Below are 8390 nucleotides of genomic sequence, written 5' to 3' on the forward strand. Positions count from 1 at the left end.
AGCCCTGTGTTGGTAAGAGCAAGCCTTCCTATCGGTGAGACAAGCTTAATATGGTGGCATTCAATCAACATCTTACTGAATCTATTCAGATTCTGGAAAGCTCTGGATCATAATCTAATGCTGCAGTTTGCCAGTGGTTAATGGATGCTGTAATTGCATCCTCTCCTCCTTTATCTAATAACCACAGATCCCTTCATCCTCCTGCACCTTGGTTCTCTGAAGATTTAAAATTACAACGAGCCAAGTGCAAGGCGTTGGAAAGAAAATGGAGACTTTCCTATTCTACCTCTAGTAAGGTGGCTTATAAAGTTGCATTAAAAAGCTACCATGTTAACTGTAAATTGGCCAAGGTCACCTTTACCGCATCCATGATCACCCAGGCACAGAACTGTCCACGGACTCTTTTTGCTGTGGTGAAGAAGCTAACGGGAGCAGACACAGTACCTTCTGCTCCGGCATTGGATAAATCACAGTGTGATGCCATTGCAGATTTTTTTATTTCTAAGGTGGAGCGTATTCATGAATTCTTGAATACTTCCCCGCCACTTTCTGACTCCCAACCGGTGGCTACTTTTAGCAGTCCTTTCCCTCCCCCTTCAATGTATATTCACGACTGGCTTCTGTTTGATGACACCACTTTCCTCTCGTGCCTGAACAGTATTAGGTCAGGATCCCCCCGGGACCCTGTTCCTATGAAAATCTTAAAACTGTTGGACCTCGAGCCACGGAGAGTCCTAATGAGACTCCTAAATTCATCTCTTACAGAGTCTCTGGTGGCGCAAGAGTGGAAGCATGCCATGGTCGTTCCCCTGCTTAAAAAGACCGGTGCGGACACCTCTAACTTAGCCAATTTCAGGCCCATATCCCTGCTGCCTGCATGTTCTAAAATCTTGGAACAACATGTGAACACTCAGCTTAATTCATTCGTCGAGAACGTGGGATACCTTCATCCGTCCCAATCCGGGTTCCGCGCAAACTATTCCACTGAGCCCGCTCTCCTCGGGGTGACGGAGAGGCTTCGGCACGGTATCGATCGCGGGGAGACCTTTGCACTCATCCTTTTGGATTTGAGTGCAGCGTTCGATACTGTGTCTCATTCCATTCTTCTTGATTCTCTCCGCTCTCTTGGTGTTGCTGGATCTGCGATGGCCTGGATTACCTCCTTTTTAGGTGAGCGCACCTTTCAGGTGTTCTCGACAGAAGCTGAATCTGCTTTCTATCCATCGGCATACGGCGTCCCCCAGGGGTCGATTCTCAGCCCTTTGCTGTTTAATATCTATATCAGACCCCTTGCTACCATCGTGGAGGACGCCGGGTTGACAATCTATTCGTATGCCGACGACACGCAGATCGTGTTCTCTCTTTCCAGCAGTGAGGGCCATGAGATCTCGGCCTTGAAATCTGGCCTGTCACGCATTGCTGCTTGGATGCACGACCATCTGCTCAAGCTCAACGGTGACAAGACCGAGGTTGTTATCCTGGGCAAGAATAAAGATCTGTGGGGCCCTCGACATTGGCCCAGTGATATGGGTCCTCTGCCGAAGCCAGCCCCCGTTGCCCGCAACCTAGGTTTCCTCATAGACGATAGGCTCTCTATGAGACAGCAGGTAACAAAGGTCGCTGCAATCTGTTTTTCCACCGTAAGATGGTTGGTTGCAGAAGATCCTGTGGATGCTGCCTTGCTCTACTCGGAGAACTGTCGTCCAGGCTCTTGTGATTTCTCGTATTGATTATGGGAATGTGCTCTATCTTGGGGCCGATAAGGCCACAATAAATAAGCTTCAAGTGGTGCAAAACTTGGCAGCCCGTTTATTGTGTAACGTACCTCGGAGATCCTCGGCAGTTCAGGGTCTGCGTGACCTTCATTGGCTTAAAGTCCCGAACCATGTAAAATTTAAAACCTTATGCCTCCTTTTTAAAATCAGGCAGGATTCTGCCCCTAAATACCTGCAGAACCTGGTTCAAGACTATAAGCCTGGTCGGACTTTAAGATCTTCCACCAGTGGCGATTTCTTTGTTCTCAGAATTAAACTGGCCAAAATGGGCGGCCGCTCGTTTTCTTATCTTGGCCCAAAGATGTGGAATGCTCTCCCGCCGGCTTTGAAAGCTGATTAAACTGGCCAAAATGGGCGGCCGCTCGTTTTCTTATCTTGGCCCAAAGATGTGGAATGCTCTCCCGCCGGCTTTGAAAGCTGAGACTGATCTCCTTCCTTTCCGTAAAAAACTGAAGACCCTTTTGTTCAATTAATTTCCCTGCACAGCCAGTTCTGTTTTGGGCCTTCTGCTTGTTTCTTTCTTCTATCTATCTCTAGCGCCGGGAAACCCATTGAGGGTAGCTGTGCGCAATACAAGTTTAAATAAATAAATAGTACTCGTTTCCCAGTCACTTGGAGAAAGCCTGTCCCTTTCTTGCACTGTTTCTGCTGCTCATGGGTCCAACCTCCCGGTGAGATTCTGGCTGATGTTTCCCCCCCTATGTTCAATAGAGATATCTCTGAGACCCACATAAAGGTAGTTCCTAGTTACCATGTTTCCCCTGTTCCATCGGAGTTCGGCACTCTGTTTCCTGGCCACCCTAGTTATTGTTGTTTTCTTTCTTTATTTATTTTTTTGCTAACATCTCTCCAGATGTACACACTGTTGGCTAAAAAGAGTTGAAAGCCTGGTTGCAGCCAGCGATGGCTGCTTTGAGAGGCACCTGGTTTATCTCCTCCTGGTGATTTAAAGTCTTTCCTCTTCAGCTGTGATAAGGCTGTGAGTGACCAGTTTATTGCCACGCGTTTGCCTGTTCTTTCCCCAGCCTGTGTAATCAGTGTTTGGGTACGTGCCAGAATTGCACAAAACAGGCATTGGCATAGCCAATAGGTCTCGCCTTTGGGACCTTATAAGTGTTTAGCCATGCAAGAATTGATATTGTACTGCATAACTAAATACTTATGAGGTTCCAAAGGTGAGACCTATTGGCTATGCCAATGCTTATTATATTCCCTTGACAGACATACTGTAGTAATACAGCACTTATGGGTCTGGCAGGTATTTATGTGGAGAAGTGTGGCTCACTGGTTAGAGGAGGCAGACCTGGAAGCAGAGATCAGCCCGGGACCAGGGTTCAATTCCCCGCCTCGGCGGGTCTTGGGCTCAATAAAAAAAAAAAATCCACAGACTCGACAATTCTCGCTCCGGTGCCTACTCGATTCACGGGTTCACACTCTGCGACTCTGGGCAATAGCTTGCTTAATCTCCACAACGGCCCCTCGCGGTGGGATGCCTGACTTTCGCCTTGTGGATACCCTGCCGGGGTTATCTCACAGGGGAATACCAGGACGGGTTCCCTAAGCAAGCGCTTAGATACCGGGTCGGTGATTTGCGCTATATAAATACATGTACATTTACATATCAGCCGAGCTAGACACAACAGTCACCTAAACAAGAAGGCATACTGACATATAGGCACCCATGCACGCTGACAGGGCATTCAGTATATGTTTTTGAAATGTTTACATTCCAGACCTGCCAACTCACACAATGCCACTATCTGTCAAACCATATAGGCTCTTTTCATATAATTACCTTGTGGCTGATTCACAAAACTAATCTGAGATAAAATCCTAAACTTACTACTTTTGTGTTCACAAAAGGCATTTAGTAGTAGTAAAGTTAGGAGTCCTAACTTTACTACTACCAAATGCCTTCTGTGAATACCAAAAGTAGTACAGTTAGGATTTTATCTCAGATTAGTTCTGTGAATCGTCCCCATAGTAAGGAGCCGATATCACAAGGTGGAAAGACAACAGAGCGGGATTCTCCTGCAGAGGCCAGGTTTCAAGCTGATTGTTTGGAGGTTTAGCTCAGCCGATGTACATTACGAGGTGTAAAACCTCCCTAGGACATATGTGGCAGCCTCAAAACCTCTGAATTTAGTTTGGGGGCTGGGGAATGAGCATCTTGGGAGGGGTGTGGAGTTTGTCATGGGAGGGAGGCTGTGGATTTAGACGTGCCTGGACTGCGTTCAGCACTAAACTCTGCCACCTTTGTGGGACCGCCCCTTCCTCACACTATGAATACAATTCTCGAGTTGGCAGGTCTAACATTCGCTGATGTCCACATTACTAAACCTCAACGTCAACCACAGAGTCCCTATCACCACCTTCTCCTCAATTTGGCTCACAACACGAGCTGGCATACACTGCTATATTAGCAGGAAGCCTTCACTTAGATTTCCCGCGAGTCATAAGATATGGCTGTTAGCAGGCCCTGCTCACTGACTCACCTACAGTAATATTGACCCCACAGAGCCTGATTGGACACTGTGTCAGGGCTCACAGTCTGCCTGGGGTCACTCCCAAACTCCCTGTCAGCTCTCAACTGATGCATATGCGCCACTGCTGAATTAGTGCAGAGCAATTGTAGATTAGCACTGGATTATCAGAGTGCTGCTGAAAAACGGACCGACTGGTTCTCAACTATGCTGCGTTTTTTTTCTAAGAACCATTTTACTGAGCTTGCCTTGCTGCCTCATGAGTACGGGGACCCTCTGTGGCCATAAGGGATTTCAGGTGCTCATGGAGAGAAAATTCAAAAGTTCCGGTACTTAGGGCCTCATTAGGCTGGCGGACGGACTTGCGTCCGCCTGCCACCCCCGAGGTGGAGGGACCGTCCACAGGGGCAGCGGCGGTCCCTCCGTGCGAATTAGGATCTGACTGCCACCCTGGCGGTCACATCCTGTATATTTAACATTGCGGAGGGTGTTGCTTGAAGCAGCACCCGCCGCAAGGTCAAATATGCATGCTTTCCATTTGCATGCCCAAAACGGCAGGCACCGCGCGGTGCCTGCCGCCTTGTACATGCAAATGCTGGGGGGTACCAGAGGTACCCCCCCCCATGTGCACCCCCCGCCCCCGACACCCTGGGGGCCCGCAATGGCCCCCCAGAAGCTATTTTCCACATGCTTTTCCACGGCGGTGAATCCGCCGCGGAAAAGCATGTTTTTACACACATTGTAATTTGGCTGGCGGTGTCTTGCAGACACCGCCACCAAATTGCGGCCAACACCCCGCGGATCAGCGGCGGACGGATCTGCCGTCCGCCGCTGATCCCACTGCCATCCTAATCTGGCGGTGGGTGTTTTGAAGGGCCGCAGCGGTGATTCCGCATCCCCCGGTCCGGCGGTGGCTTCCGCCGGCCCGGAGGATGCGGAATCACCGCAATCCTAATCGGCCCCTAAGTACCGGCCCATTTAAAGCACTGCCTGTAAATGAAAGTCACAAAATTAATATCTACAACGTGCTATTAAAAACACTGAGAAAAAAGTAAAATTATCTTTATGGCCTGCTTGAAAAATTATCCTGATTTTGTCACCAGGAGGTTGGTTAGCTCCACTGGGTTATCTGGTCAAATATAATAAAATAAAGAATGAACCTAGATGTGGCCTCAGGAACCTTATGATACAATTTATGAGAGCCCCCGTCACTGGTGGATATCCTATTATCAGGATTACTTCCAAAGGAAATTCAAGAGAGCCAAACTGAAAAAGTATTAGCAAAACCAATTGGTCTCGGCTATCACAGAAGTATTACCATTGACTCTGTCAATGTCTTGCACCCATGTTTACCCATAGTCACTCTAACAATTAACCTTTGGACTATGTTTCAAGCTGCTCAAAAACTGGGAGAATATGAAACAGTAAGTGCTTAATTGACTTAAAAATGTATTATGCAGGTAGATAAATAGATAAAAGATAGGTAGATAATAGATTAAAGATAGATAGATAATAGATAGACAGAAAGATAAATAGATTAAAGATAGATAGATACAAGATAGATACAAAATGGATAGAAAGATAGATAGCTAGGTAGATAAAAGATAAATAGATGGCTATATGGATAGATAGATGGCTATATGGATAGATAGATTAAATAGTGATAGATAGATAAAGGATAGAGAGATAGATAGATAGATAGATAGATAGATAGATAGATAGATAGATAGAATAGATAGATAGATAGATAGATAGATAGATAGATAGATAGATAGATAGATAGATAGATAGATAGATAGATAGATAGATAGATAGATAGATAGATAGATAGATAGATAACAGCTCTCAACCTTGTTTTCCTACATTTATGCAATGCCTCTAAAAACTGCTCTGATCAATTGCAACAAACCCAAAAATAGGCATTGTATAAAAACATGGAACTCTTTCTGGATGAATTTGCAACCTGTGTATATTTTGTAACCATTTTCTGCTCTCTGAAACACCTGATAAGCTACACGTGGCGCTACATAAACTTTCTTAAGAAATACATTCCAAGCAGCTGTTTTACAACAAGGGCAGAAAATGCTTTGACACTGTTTAGCTGCTAATTGTATCTGACATAAGCAGTTTATTTTTAGCTCCCAGGAACATTCGATAGTGGTGCACTGTACAGTACAGTATGTACTGTAGAACCATTGATTTGTTTGAGCAAGCAGTTTAGATTGAGATCTGCAAAAAAGAAGAGCCGCCTAATGCAGCGCGCAGATGACACTGGAAATATAAAAACAGAACAAAAGGCCATTTGCAGAGGGAGATGGCGCCAGTAGAAATATTTCCTTACACACAGTGATGCGATTACTCTCTGTCTGTGACTGCAGTTGCTTCAAAACAGCTTAGAGGGCAAGAACAACAGGCCACGTGCTTGGGGAGAGAGAGGTAGGAAGATGTTGTCAGTTTTTAGCAACTCTCATGATCCTACATAAAAACTCGACACTGAGCACCAGTGCAGTCCCTATTGGTTCTCCCTGCTGTGCACAAGGCAATCTGCCACTGAGACAAGAATAAGATTTCCAGGCCTGTTTACAAAAGCAGAGCAGAGCTCAAAGGGACAGCACCAATCGTATGAATTTGTTGTCGAGAAAGAAAAAAGCAATCTATAAACAGATGGTAAAATGGTGACCAGTGCATTTATATAGTACTTACTCTCTGCTCTCAGGGAGGGCTAAACGAAGCACGATGCATGACAAATGCATGCCATGGACAAATTGGAAGAAAGAATCGGAGAGTGATAATACAGCCAGCAAATGGGAAGCCTATGGGCATGCTGAAGCCCACAGATTATATACAATATGTCTTGAAGAGACAGCGCAAGCATTCTCTAGCCGAGACCGAAAAAGCATGCAGATAAGGCACCAGCGACATAGGATACAGCTTGCAAAGAGTGCCGGTCACCAATGGACATGGGGTATGACAATTTGGAAAGTAGTCAAAGATCCATTTCTTACGAAATCCTGAAGCAGTTCTGTAGTGACTATGTTCACTTACAGAAACAGTTATCACTGTCTTTACAGAACCCCTGCCACACAAGTCCCTTTGCAACTGGCCATTAAGCATGGGCGAATTTTGCGAATCTCGCGTTCGCGAATTTTGCGGATTTGCGAACTCGCAATTCTCAAAATCCGCGAATTCTTGCGAATTTGCGGATTTTTTTTTGTGTTCGCGCGGGTTTCTGCCAGTTCGCGAGGGTTTTGTACAATTTTGCAAACGCGAACTTACCTGTCGGGTCGCAAGTTTTGCGAACTTGTTGTTTCTACGTGTCCAGCCTGTTTGGGACACTCTTCTTCATCACTGCCACTCTCTGTCACCACTGCCACTCTCTGACTACTCATGCCACCCTCTGGCCCACCCATGCCACCCTCTGTTTCATCACAGCACCCTCTGGTTGTCCAGTCAGTGTACATTATTGTGGCAAAGCAAAGCACACCTTCCCTGCCTCAAGTGACCTGAATTAATTTGGGGCTGATTAATGTGTCACAGAATATTTTTTTAGCTGGCACCTGCTTCCTTAGTGCTTCCTGATTAGTGATCTTTTGCACTTGTTAAGTGCTTTCATTGTTGCAAAATTAGTTACAACACCTGCCCTGCCCCAACTGACAATAATGAATTAGGGGCTGATTAATGGATTTGAACTTCCAGCCTGGCTCCTGCTTGTCTCCCTTAGCTGTATTTCAGGACCTTTGTGGCATATGTGTAACTATTCTGAGGTTCAGAGCAGGGTCACATAATAGTTGCAAGTAGGCAACTGAACTCTGGAGGGGCCCCTCAGGAAGCACTACAGGAAATGGCTACTAATGATGAGCCTGAACTTTTGAACCTGGTAAGTAGTTTCAGTTTTGCTAAGATCGTATTTCTGCAATTTAGCGCTTATTCGCGGGGCGCGAAGTTGTACTGGGAAGCCGCGAACTCACGCGAACAGTGCGAGCAAGCCATAAAATCCGCTGCTCTCGGATTTGCGGATTTTGCGGGAGATTCGCAAATCTCGCGGATTGCGAATTTACCGAAAATCCGCAAAATCCGCGAGCGAAACGGATTTTCCGCCCATACTTACTGGCCATTCCACCTTACCATTCTA

The sequence above is a fragment of the Lissotriton vulgaris genome, chromosome 8 (assembly GCF_964263255.1).
Source record: "Lissotriton vulgaris chromosome 8, aLisVul1.2, whole genome shotgun sequence".
NCBI classification, from domain to species: domain Eukaryota; kingdom Metazoa; phylum Chordata; class Amphibia; order Caudata; family Salamandridae; genus Lissotriton; species Lissotriton vulgaris.